The sequence below is a fragment of the Lissotriton vulgaris genome, chromosome 5 (assembly GCF_964263255.1).
Source record: "Lissotriton vulgaris chromosome 5, aLisVul1.2, whole genome shotgun sequence".
Taxonomy (NCBI): domain Eukaryota; kingdom Metazoa; phylum Chordata; class Amphibia; order Caudata; family Salamandridae; genus Lissotriton; species Lissotriton vulgaris.
The window spans coordinates 881,329,745-881,344,027 of record NC_141693.1 but is presented as its reverse complement, the minus strand read 5'-3'; positions in this window follow the sequence as shown (position 1 = coordinate 881,344,027).

The following is a 14,283-nucleotide window of genomic DNA, read 5'->3' as shown; positions in this document are numbered from 1 at the left end:
CGGCTCTTCACTGCCCGATGGCTATTCAGTAATGGCAAAGACTGGTGTCCCCCCTGGCCTTGTGGGGGTCAGCGTTTTACCAGCGCCTCCGGGCGCTTCAAGCGCGTCACGGTCGCGCTGGTGCCCCAGGGGCTGCTGGGGATTGTGGTCCGTAGCTCCCGGTGCCTCCCGGAATTCTCTCCGCCGTTTCCCTCACGGCTCTTCACTGCCCGATGGCTATTCAGTAATGGCAAAGACTGGTGTCAACAGCATCTCCTCTCGCTGCGAGGTGTCAGCAGGCACCTACCGGCATTCAGGGCCTCCCTAGCATACGGCCACAGCACTTCCTCAGCAGCACCCGCCTTCAATGGCTGGCGCTGGCCCTGATCAGAGGTGAGGGGCCGCCGGAGTCACTCTCTTTGAGAGAAGGTGTTGTGGTGAGCTAACAGGGCACCCCTAGCAGTCCCGCAAGACTCCTCTCGTCTAGTCCAGCTGCTGTGGGGGATGGGCTGGGGCAGTGAACATAACCACAGTTCAGGCCGCAGCAGGCCAGGCCACCATCTTGCTTTTCTGAGCCAAATTCATTAAAAATAAAGGCATCAGCTGTAGCATCTCTTCTTAGGGCATGGTGTCAGATCTTTGTCTTGTCATTTGGTGCTCTGGCACCTCGAATAAGTGGAGTATGTTAATATCAGCCAGTAAAGCCTTGTTAAGTGGTTTTCATCTTGCTTCAGAGCTCTCTAGCACCCCTCCCCCACATTTACAACATTTTAATTCCAAGAATCACACCATGCTACTGAAAGAGTAGTTAATGACAGACACAATTCTTGAGCTCTTTGGGGCCCTAGAGCCATTGTATTGTATACACCTGTTATCTGGAGTGGGTATAAGTTAACATAGATCCAAGAAGTCACCGGACCGGGAACACATGGGGATTCAGAGATTCTGATTGCCACAGCAGGCTGGACAGACTTCCAAAGCAGGCTGGCACTGGTGGGCAGAAGGGCATGTGGAGATAGCAAATATGGTGTGTCTGACAGAATGACCATGCCAACTAGTTGCATGGTGCCGCATTTGGGTAACTGTCGGGCATTTCCCACATCATTTACATAATTGTTGGACAGGAACTGAGAGGGATCATCATGGTGATATGCTTATCATGTGAATAGGCCCTGGATGTGAGGTATTTAAGTGTGCACCAATAGATGGAAAGGGTGCATGGTAATGCCATGTTGGTGGCATATGGCTGTGAGCACATGTCACCCGCATGAAACATTCATATTTGCCATTTATATTTGACCAGAGTGGGGGGATCTGTGGAAAATGACAATGTTAATGCACATATACGGAGTTCATTTACTTTCATCATACCCTCACTGTAAGCAGAATGAATACCGTGAAGCATTGACCGTATCATCTCGCCAGCATAGACCCATGCACGCACACACACAAACAAACAACCATTTTAGACACCATGGCCTCTCTGCCCATTTGTTAAACTCCCGGCACCCCTCCTCCGCGCACTCTGGCTGCCCTCGCTCTCTCCTGAAGGGGTCATAAGACTTCTCCTTCTGTGCGACTCTGCCCCTGGGAATCACACCCCGCGCCTGACCAACACCTCCCTTCCTTTCATGAATACCCCTCCTTTGATGACCCCTTCCACTGAGCCCGACTGTCTGCACGGACCGCTGGTCATCCCTTAGCCTGAGGATACAGTTTATTGCCCGCTACTGTATGCACTTGCCCCTCTTCAAAGGAGCTACTATTGATCATGACCTCCCCACCCTCTGAGTTCCGATCAGGCGCACACATTCCAAAGGAATCAACGGAACACTCTGCTGCATTGTAGCCCCCTCCTATTGTATGGGGGGTGAGTACCTCTACTGTAGCCACGTGTTGGGATAAACCGGAACCGGGGGGTATCGGGGATGTCTTTTCCTTGCTTCACAATGTCTTTATTGTAGTAAGGAATGTTTATGCATCATCAACTTGTGTATAAAAGACGCAGTCTCAGAGAACTTGTTAGAGCACCTCCCGAAGACACCGTGTTTCGTGTCTGAAATGACAGGCTCTCCTCATGAGTAATAAAACTCTGTTCTTGTGTCCCTGTTCCCAGCGCCCGTCTCTTTGTTTGGTAACTATTCAAGATGGGAACTAAGAGGCGCCTTGCGCCAGCAGCCTGGGCATCGGTAGTAGTTTGGGCTGATTTTCCTCAGATCTTGCAATGAGAGAGCTCCAGAGGGCTCACAATCTGACAGAATTTGTCATCTTGAAAGGTGAGGCGTGGTTCATGGTCTCCAGCAGTGCTGAATGTGGCCTAGCTCTCCACATGGCAACGTGTGCACTTTCAGGTATTAACAGTACACAGGACATTGTTTCTTGGCAGCATAATGGAATGGCACATGCCCATGCTCCCTACATTACTGTTGTGATGTCATAAATAACTCCGTGTGGACACCACAACGGTGTGCCAATGACTGGGAAGATCACGGGGCATATCATCAAGACAATTTTCTGGCCGTTTTCGGCCGTAAAGCGGCAATAATTGTATCGCACTATTAGCAAGGTCACGCTATCGCCTGAACCCATGCCTCAGCGCCCTTCCCCTTAACTCCCTGCTTTGCATCTCTAATGAGATGCAAAGTGGGCGTTCCTCCCCAAAATAACGTGACAAATGTCGCTAACCGACATTTCTCCTATTATCTAGCCTCATGTTAACCTGCAGAGCGATAAGAAAAGTAGCGCTAACCGCGGTTATCGCTACTTTCCTTACACCTGCTTTCAGTCTGACGTAGCCATGATATCCAATGGAAGGTGGATATCATGGCTGAGCCTACCCTGCCCTATCAACAAGCTATTGCCAAACGTTGTGCGATTATCGCTGGATTTCCAGCGATAATCGCACATTTGGCAGCTTGCGCCTGAAATGTTATCACTGTTGAGATAAGCGTTGATGATAGCATGCGATCTCAGCGATAAAATTCAGCGTTAGCCAGCGATAATTATCCTCGCGCTGAGCGCCATGGGCGATAATTATCGCCGGCCCTTGCTGATATGCCCCCCACATCTCTACCGTCAAACATAGCAACACAACAAAACACAATGACTACACACACATGAACCAGAGTATACACAAATGGTTGCACACACACATATACACAAATGTGCACACACATAACAAATTCAGATAGTTTCAAAATAGACCCAAAAGGAAACACACCACAGGAAAAAAAAATTAGGAACTCTGAGCAGCTACGCTAATAATGGAATAGATAATTTTGCTGCAGCATATTTTATGAAAAGTTTCACCTCAGTTGTTCCCGATATATCTCGGGCACAAAAACCGTTCAAGACAATAGTTTCAGTGAGCTAAGGTTACATACTTAACCACGATAAAACTTTGCAAGCGGAAACAAGAAGGAAGACATTTGAAGTCAAACAAATGTACAAAGAATTTGCTCAAAGATTGTAATAATTGCAAATCAAAGCCGTGCGCTAGGAGATGCAACTCGGGGCTCATCAAATGGAAAAAGAAGCACAAACTTCTCTTCATTACATAGACCTTTATTTTCGCAAGACATGTTCGCTACCATGGTAACCGGACTGCATCTGAAAGGAGAATTACATTAAGAGAATTTAATTAAACAATACACTTTAAGTACTTCAAAGTGAATGCTTACTCACAGAAGTGAAAGCCCAATAGATTTGATTACCGACTGTTCAAAAGGAAAAAAGAACTAATGGTTTTGTCTAAACTTGACTATGCAGATTATTGTCAGATTCTGATTTCACCTGAGTGCAGTCGTCATACACATGGAACACTTAGGTGAGCATGAAGCAAAAAAAAAAAAAAAAAATTTAGAGCAGTTTAACAAATGTGGAGTTTTATATGCCTGTTCTGTCAACGAATTTACATGTACAAAAGCACCTATATGTTCCAAATAATATAACCCAAAAAAGGAGGCCAACTAGTAGCAGTCGTGAAATAGCTGCAAGGTTAGCCGATGATAGTAAGATATTGATTAATTTGTTAACCTTATCCATTGTGTCTCAAAGTGGCTGCTATGAAAGTAGGCGCTATATCTTACTTTAAGTTGTCTTTCAGTTTGTGTTAGATCGTCACATGTAATGTAATATTTATTGTCTGATTAATAAAAATCATCACAAAATAGCACAAGATCAAAAAGAACCACACTTCGCCATTGAGATATTCACCGAGAGTGAATATAGAATAACATAATTAATACAATAGCAAGAACGAGATCTTAAAACACATTGTGCATATTAATACTAAAGTGCATAAGTGGATCTAATTTATCTATCCCTTGTCAATCCATTAAATATCAATATAAGATAAAAAAAATAAGATCATATAAGCACAATGTTTGAAGCTATATAACTTAGTGCAAAAGAAGAATTATATCAATGCTAACGGTTTTGGATAAAGATTTAAACTTTCTTTCCACCAAACCAGAAACTTAACAAACCGACAAATTATTGGAATTGATTTTACCAATAGACAAAGCTTAATTGTTTGACTACAGGTTCTTACTCCTGCTTTTAAAAACAATGGGCCTCATTTATGAGAAATGACGCATCGCTGCGTGAAAGCAGCGATGCGTCACTTCTCAGTGCGCACTCCTTGCCATATGATTGATGCATCATATTTATAATTTGACGCATCATGTCGCAAGGAGTTACAGATAAGTCAGTATTTCTGACGTATCTGTAGGCGCAAAAGTGACGCATTGCTGGAGTGTGTCACAAAAGTGACGCAACTCCAGCAATGTGTACTTTCACATGGGCAAGTCCCATTTTGTTAGTGCCTGCATCAGTCTTACGCCTGCCATGAAGCAGGTGTAAGATTTTGATGCATTAACGGCCAAGAAATGACGCAATTAAATCTTATAGATTTCACTGCCTAGAAGATTTCCTCTACCTAGATGCGTCACTTTGTAAATATGGCGCAACAAGGCGCATTTTTTACGCCACTGGTGCTTCACAAAAAGTGACGCACCAGCGGCCTAAAAGTGACGCACAGCCTCATAAAGCTTTAAAAGAATACAAGGTGCCTCAAGAAAATAAGGACAGGCACAAACAATATGTAATAAAGGGGCATATTATCAAGGACAGGCGATACATTATCGCCGCTTTTATCGGCAGGAAACTGCTGATAAAGCGGCGATAATGGCCTTGATAATATGCTCCATGAATTCCAATCGAAGCCCATGTTAGATGTGAACACATCTAACATGGGCTTCGATTGGAATTCATAGAGCATATTATCAAGGCCATTATCGCCGCTTTATCGGCAGTTTCCTGCCGATAAAAGCGGCGATAATGTATTGCCTGTCCTTGATAATATGCCCCAAAGTTTTTTGTGTATTACCACAAAGCCTGCCGAAATTGGTTGTCCATGGTTGAATCCAGTTTAGTTTTACATTCTTGGTTGGATATCTGCCAAAACATAATTTTAAATGGATGTCCCTCATGCGTGATGGAAAATATGCAGACATATAAGACTGGCTTTCAAATCTATCAAAAGAATTTACCACTGCCTAAGCAAGCTTATTTGCTGCCAGAGCATCCTTATAAGCTGTAGACCAGAGTACTTTTGATTTCAGAGAGAGTTTAAGAGAGGCTCTAGTCACTTCCTGAAGCTCAGACTGCAGCTCAAAAGTCTGGAGACAGTTGGATAAATACGATCTCCAAGCACCAGCATGGGTCGAGTGATTAATTTCCTGCAAACACATGTTCGCCAAAGTGCCTGGATCAGCTGGAGCGAGAGAATGCATACATTTGGGAATCGCCTAAGACTTGGCTTTGGATGGAGACCAGTCTCTAGGCGAACTCCAGCGTGACCAATTTCATTTAGAATCATAAAAAACAATTTACATGCTTTGATCTGAAGTAAGTTAAGTCATTTGGTATCCTTCCCTTTAAATATAACTGAACCATAAACTAAGGCTGGAATCAGCTTGGCTCTCATAATTTTCACCAGATGGTCATACGATTGGCACCTAAGTTTGTCTTATATAGGATGATTTCTTAGCTCGTAAAACATTAAAATGTCCTGTAAAAGAGACTTTATCATCAATTAGGATTCCCAAGTATTTATAGCTCCTACCCATATCCATTGACATTCCTTTAGCCTGCTATGCTCTAGACATGGCGATTGATGCCCCTATCGACATTATCTTGGTTTTCTTAATATTTAAATCAAGACAATTCATACCTGTATATTCTCTAAAAGAATGCACAAGTCTCGGTAGACCTATAGTGGTCTGACTAAGGTGAATCGTATCGTCCACATATTGTAAACGGATGTATGACGTTACAACGCATGCATTTACATCGCATGCCTTTACAACGCAATTATTACAACGCAGTCCATTACAACGCATAGTGCTTTGGGGCGCTGGATAGTGAATAGTTTAATTTACTATTCCAACTCCAGTCCCCGTGGACACTAGGGAAGGTTATTGGATAGTAAATTAACCTATTCCCCATCCTAGAGTGCCCCCCAGAGCAATGCGTTGTAATAGTTTGTGTTGTAATGGTTGCGTTGTTAAGGCTCTGCGATGTAAAATTTACGCAGATTGGCATTGATATTATTCAAATGTTGATACAAATCTTTCATAAAAAGATTAAACAAACATGGAGCAAGTACACATCTTTGTTTTAGACCATTAAAAGTGTTGATTCGCAGAGACAGATTGAGGCCATCCTCTAACTTGACCTGAACCCAGGTGTTTGTATATAATTTTATAATTGCGTCTAGAAGTTTACAAGAATGCCCCACCCTAATAATTTTTTCCAAAGCATGTCTTGTGGGACAGAGTTGAATGCTGCTTTTAGATCTACAAAACAGACATAGATTGTGTTATTTCTAAAGTGCATTCTCTGCCATCAGGGGAAGGGTAATATTAACTGTGGATTGGCCTTCATGAAAACCCAGTTGATTAATTGGACTTAGATGTTTTTCAACTGACCATTTTTCCAGGTCTTCCAACAAACAGTCGGCAAAGACTTTTGCCTCAACATCTGTTAGGGCTATGAATCCATATTTAGTCGGATTTTCAGATGGACGGCATTCATTAGTAGAACGTCATTATATAGAGGAGTCAGGACCTCGACCCGCCTGTCCTGCACATCTAACCTGGGCTTCTATTGGAATTCTATAACACATATTAGCAAGCCCATTATCGCCGTTTTAGCGGCAGTTTCCTGCCGCTAAAACGGCGATAATTTTAATGAGGTTCTTGCTAATATGCCCCTTAGATCGGACGGATATCAGGCCTGGTGGCTTTCTACAGGGCAATTGCCCTCAGTCTGACTTTTAGCGTTCAAGTGGGGGAAGTGTTGCGCCTGACTCCTTTTCTGGACCAGTTAGAAAATATAACATTACTCTCAATTTAAATAGGTATCAGACAGTATTGTGCTACTTATCCCATTATCTCCCTTTCTACCTCTTTCCTTTTTTATTTATAGAAATGTGCATTTAAGCTATATTTTTCTGTTAGTCCAAAGGCGCTTTGAATTCTGAACGAATAGGCCATAGTCTGCTACATGGTAGCAGCAGGCCGTCTCCAACAGAAAGTGTGTTTTACATACCAAATTTCAATTAGATTCCAAGCAATATTCAATGCAGGTTTTTCAGGAAAGTTACTATCTTGACACAAATGTATAATTTTTTTTTAATCTTTTACACAGGTGCGATATAAAGACCCATATAGTTAGTAAACATGTAGTAGAGATGAACAACTACGAGGTATAAAAAAAGGAAGGGTTCCCCTTACGATTATAGGGCCTTTCTTTCTGACAAGCAAAGTCCTAAATTCAGTTGGCAGACCACTGCCCATGAATACATAGCACGGGACCAGGAAGAGACTCCCACACCTGGTTTGCTTAGTGACCCTGTTTTTTTAAATTCTGATCACACATCCTCTATCATACTGCAGCTGCTCTCTTTCCCTTGAGGGTAAGAGTACAGGCCAACCCATTGCTACATGTCTGTGGGATTAGGGAAAGCCTGACTTTTCAGGCTATGTGACCTTCTTGCTGCTATGAAATTGGAATTGAAGGGGCATCCTGTGTCTATCTCATCCTGTACCTTCCTACCTTGCAAGATGTTTTTTTTTTTGGGTATCACAGGCCCGGAACATTATGCATTCTGTAAGAGGACACCAATTATGGCACTGGCCACAAGTGCAGGACTGGACATCCCATAGGTCTGCCATCCAGGTCTCCTCCGAGGCCCTAGCAACCATGGCAAGCTTCGACAAACACTTCAAGCCGTATTATCATCCTCTGGTCATCAGTTATGGTGGGACCTGATGCCGTTCTCTGCTGACCCACACATCACAGACTGGAGAGGTAGGCCTGTGATTTAGTGAAGAGCTTTTGTCGTGGGGTGAACTTTTCCAGGAAAGTGATGTTTCCTCTGTGGTCAGGGTAAAGAGGCCAAAGAGTTAATTTAATAGATCCACTGGTCGATAATAGGGGTTGCTGAATCAATGGATCTTTTCTACTGCAATTGTGATTAAACGTCTGACTGTCATCTGGTGTTGTGAAAATTGCCCGTCCAGTATGTCACCCCCTTGCTCAAAGAAGTACTTCAAGCCACACAACAAATTACAGTTGAGTGTTCTAAGGTGTGGTCCTCCGCCTAAGCACTGACACTGCAGGGAGACTTCACAGACTTATCGGCTTGAGTCACCAAAGGCGATATCCAATTCTTGATCCCAAAATTGTAATCGGTTATAACACCATTAGGACAGGATGTTGCCAAGCCCTTGACTGACCTTTATCATTTATTGCAGAAGACTGAGACCCGACTCTATCACATTGAGCCCAATGAACAGCACAAGCTAGTCTCCAGATTCACCTTCTTGAAATAATGATAGAGACAACCATGGCCAGAATGGGCAAAATCAAATGACTCTCTATGTGAAGCAACCTAGGTTACTTAGTTCAAACAAGTGTATAGCTAACTCTGAATTGGAAAATTATGGGTAAGTGTGCCGCCACCTTTAGAAAGCCGCTTATGACACACTGTGTATTTTCAGCCTTTCAATTCAAGAACTCAGCTCCAGATATACTTACATATGCACATTACTTCCGAATTAAAGAACACATCTTCTCCTAAATTGGGTTAAATCATATTCAGGGATGATTAAAAAAAGTAATTTTCCAGGATATTTTGGCTGCTACACTGGGTAAGTGTAGAGAAATTAAGCCTGAATCTATTTACTTTAGATCAGAGAGTATTCCATATTGATGGGGCTTTATATTCAATATTAAGGAATGGCAACACTCTGTGAGCTCGATGAAAGAAGCTACAAAAGTCTTTGATTCAAAAATTTCAGAACGTTCCAAATGGTGGACACAAAGATCATCGAGGCGCCGCCTAGTAGTACGTCATGACTGGAGAAAGTAGGACAGAGGAATCATCGGCGGAAGGATGTTTACTGCTGACAAATGTTTCAGGAACACTTCATAAGAGATAATGATAAGCAGATCTGCTATGAATATTACTGTAGCTAAAGGTATTACGGAATTATGATCTAAAGAGGATCACAACAAGAATTCTAATTCTTATTGTGGGAGGTTTCTTTCAATTTCAGATGTTTGATTATGTCTTCATTGTCAGAGACAAGATCAAGTAGAATCGGTTTAGTTCACACTGAACAATCATCTATGCGCTCCTTGTCCTACAAGCCCTGTTCATCAAATTGCCTGTTAATTATCTTTGAAATTCATGAACTGGTTAATTTTTCTTTTCAGCCAGCTTGGTTGCAAGAAAATAGATACTGGTTTGTCTTATTCCTCTGCTAAAAAAGCCTTTCTTGTACGAAGATATGATGGGTGTCTCAAGTCAGCAGGAAAATTATAAATAGGGCTCCCGGTGTTCCAAAAAAATGGATACAGGTTTGTCTTATTCCTCTGCTAAAAAAGCCTTTCTTGCATGAAGATATGATGGGCGTGCCAAGACAGCAGGAAAATTATAAATAGGGCTCCCGGTTTTATGGTATTTATTTTTTTGCCATTTTCGTCTGTATTTATCCATATTTATTTTTTGCTAATTTTATCTGTATTTATCCATATTTATTTTGGGTTTTGCGGAAAAATTAAGCTGAAATTAGTATATTTACACATTTATATAACTGATAAATATGCACTCATGCTTGACTGTCTGCCAGGTTTCAGTATTGTGAACAGTCACAGAAGATAAATCAGTTCACTTATATGAAAATATGCAAATTTCAGTATCAACCTCGTGCATGTCTACTGCTGTTAAAGCCTGTTTACTAAAATTCCTTTCTTTTTTAACTACCTTATCTATCAATACACACATCTATTGGCCTGGCAGTCATGGCAGACAGTATTTAGAATTACTCAAAAAGCAACCCAATTTCTGTTTTATCCACATTTACAAATAAATACAGACAAGAACATTAATGTTTTCTGTCTGTATTTATCTGTAAAAATCAGTAAAAACGGAAAACAGGGAGCCTTACTTATAAATGTCTAACTTTCTTTATGCAGCTCCTCAGATTCTCTATTGGATACCACTCAGGCACGATTCTGTCCTGCTCATAGTACGGAGGTAATACTCATAGTGCAGTACAAAATAAGCTCCCTGTGATTCTTGACCAGGGCAGAGTAGCAACCCTTGTCCTGCTGGACTTGTCCATGGCTTTTGATACAGAATATACTATCACAATGGGGAGACACTAGGGGCATTATGGGGGTCACGCCTGCGTACTAACTCAAATAAACATGATACCCTCAGAGAAATGTTGTTGGCTTAATCAGCAAGTCAGCAGGTTAGTACCAGAGACCCAATGAGTTCTTAGTATGCTGCTAGTTGTTTGTTACTTAAATTAAAGGCAATTCCAAGACTTGGACAAGGATGACTCACTCACGTAATGTGACATGCTTTATAATTTGCCACCTCATCCTACCCTGGTAAGATGTTACTACCAAGGTGGACTCAACCTCGGAATGGGGTTTTTCTAAGGGAGTTCTTGGATATTTTTCTCTCAGGACAATGATTTAGGCCAGTTAATGCATTTTAAAGAACAATGGGATAATCGACCATAGTATCCTTTAATTTGTTGGTATCCATGGTTGAATGAAAGATTACCAAGGGGTAAATACAGGAGGCATACTTAGGTGTAATGACGTGTATGCGTCACTGTACAAATAATTATGCCAACATGTTCCTACATCTAATCAGCCTTGGGCCTAAGGCTTTCATCAGGGCAGTGTCTATGCCCCCTACACTGCAATTAGTAAGTGCTGGGTGGGCTTAGATATAAACAGAGGAGCTACCTTTCAACTGACATCATAATTAGCTATAAGCTATGAGATAAATACAAATAAGTGGCAAAAATTGTTGTTCATGAAATAAGTGAACAAAGATTTACAGTTGACTTAGCTTAGCACAATATTCGGCCAAAGACATGCTCGCTTTTACCAAAGATATTGAATATTTGCAGCACTATATGACACAAATTAATTAACAACAGATGAGTCATTAGGGTGAGTAGACTAACTCTAGCGTTGATGGGATATAATTATAATGAATACATGTTATTGGCCTAATATATACAATATAACCTTATAGCCGCACGTTAGCATTGCATTATTCACATAGCATTATTATTGTTAGGAGCGATTCACTTTAGTGCTGCCTAAACCTATTGGTATGACCGCAGCCATCTTGTTTCGTTTCTCTTTCTCCAATGTCGTTTTCTTGAAATCACGTGATTAGGCTTTCTGTACGAAATCACTATGGCAGACCTAGCTGTCTGCTCCACTCGCTAGTTTGTAGCTCAGGGAAACCCAAGGTCACAAATGCCCTTCTTGTGGGATCCGCACATTCTAGCAGAGACCGTTCCTGTCCTCCCCGAGCTACAGGTAGAAAGGGAGGCACCTTACTGACCTGCCCCCGGAATAGCTTAGGCCCAGTTACTAGCAATCAATTGTGCCTTATATGGGTCTTCCTGCTGGCTCACTGACAAGTTGTATCTTTCCTAATAAGGTGACATCGTGCTATGTGTGAATCGTATATATGCTTTGCTCTGCTTGTGTGTAATCAGTCTCCTCTGCGCACCTCCGAGGGTCGTGTACACTGAGGCTTCCCTGTCAGGGCCTGTATCTGCAGAATAAACGATTGAACCTTCTCCATTGTCGACCGACTTATTATTTACGAATAAGGTATATGGGCTATTGGTGAGTATAGTCCATTAGTATAATATTTTGGTTCCTTCAGTTGGCGACTCTGCCGGGACTCCGCGATAGGGTCGTCCCCTCCTGTAAACAGGAGCAGAAGGGACAGGGAGGAGTTCTGGCCGAGTGGGTGGACGTAAAGAGACTCCTGATTTGAAACACCCGTTTTGTGGTACGAAAACAAGAAATTCCACTCTCAAGCCCAGTATCCCTCCCAGCTGCTGAAGACCCTACGCCGGAGTCCTACGGGCTTAACCCGAGAGAAGCACAGACTGTGTCAGTCTGTCTAGGAGTCAGCAGTGGAGAATTTACAATCGACCTGAGTGCACCAGGTGAGTGAATCTCTGATTGTATTTGGATAAGAAACACTTGGAAGAAGTGTTTTCCTTGGTAGCGGTTAACTGCATTCTGAAGGTGGCCGGGGAAGCCGGACCACAAGGGAATCTGAGGGTCTGACGTTCTGGCGAAGTGGCTGCGTGGGATAGATGCCTCACGGACTTGTTTGCTGAAAACTTGAGACCGCACCTGGTGCCTTAGCGGTGTACTGAGTTACTCGCTCGGCCGAATTCTCTTCGGGAAAGCCCTGGGAGCAACTGGGTAAGCTAGGGTTCTGGAGCTGCGTGCCCAGATGCCCGGCCCAACCAGAACAGGACCATGGGATGGCCTGTAAGAGGATTCGTGGTTCGCCTACCAGGTGATCTCAGAACAGTCTAGCGACTGTTCCTTTTGTTGTTGAATTTTGTTGGTCTGGAATTCTGTTGAATCGGTTCCCTGAACAGGAGTCGACGGGCTCTGTTCGTTCTGAAGACATGTCATCTGCATAGAATAAGTATTCAGTACTGAAAAAGTTATTGCCTTGTGACGCTTTACAGCTCTTTATGTCGAGAAAATAGAAGAATATGAGAGTGTGAATGGTGAAGAGGACGCGTCCGAATGTGAATGAATTTTTGGAGTATATGAATAGAATTGTGTGAACATTACAATGTCTTGTTTTAGTAAAATATGTTTTGGGTGCTGCTGTCAGCGAAGTAAACGGCTGGAAGAAAGACAGCCTGCCCCTCCCGAGGGCAGCTCCAGTTTTGATATGTATGTGAAACACGGTCTTACACCGATTTTGTTTACTACAATTTGGAATAAGTATACCAAAGATAAACCGATTTGCAATGGCCTCTAACAGGGTCGTTTGATGTGAAAAAGATTAATTACATCCAAAGCAAACTGTTTATGAAGAAAAGCCGCCAGTCAATGTTTGACTCCTTGAACTTATGGTTGAAGGAAGCAAAACATTGACGGATAGGAGAAGAGAAATTGGGAAAGCTTAAATCAGTACAGTCACTCAGAAAGCTATAGCTTATGATAAAGGGAAGGTGGAAGAGAATATCGCACAAATGGATAGGCAGTTTCGCTTAGAGACTGATAAAAGTTATGTGACTCGACCAGAGACAGGAGATAAAACAGAGGATTTATTGGAAGCCCAACCACCCCCTCCTTATGCCCCACAAGGATTGTACCCAGCCGTGCCTTTGCTCCGGATGGGCCAAATTGGAGCAGCATCAGCCGCAGGAGCACCAGTAACGGCTGCCACGGCCCCTGCTGATGGATCAGTACGAAGTGTGTTACTTCCCCCTCCCACTCTCCGACCAACTACCTCACCTTTGATATCCCTACAGCCGGACGTGGCCTTCCCTTCCCCTTCGCGCCCTGTATTTCTCTCCCCTCCTACTCAAGCCGCTATAGATCCCCGATACAAGGCTTGTCAAGATACCACACCCAAACGCCTCAGACCGGACTTGAGGGATCAGGGAGTCTATACTTGATCGTTATTGGGTACGGAAGAAAGGAAGGCCATAGTGATTCAGGCATCCCAGTGGATGAGAAACTCCATTTACACCTTGGAAGACATTTGGAGTACCATGAAAGGCTTTGAACCGGCTGCCCAGCAACTGTCATTGGAGAAAATGGCAATTCGATTGATTTCACTATGGGAGCAGTGTTTCAAGAAAGGAATACCTCTTCAGATACTGCGCGATATAAGAGATCGAGATTTTAAATTCCAATTACAGGCTG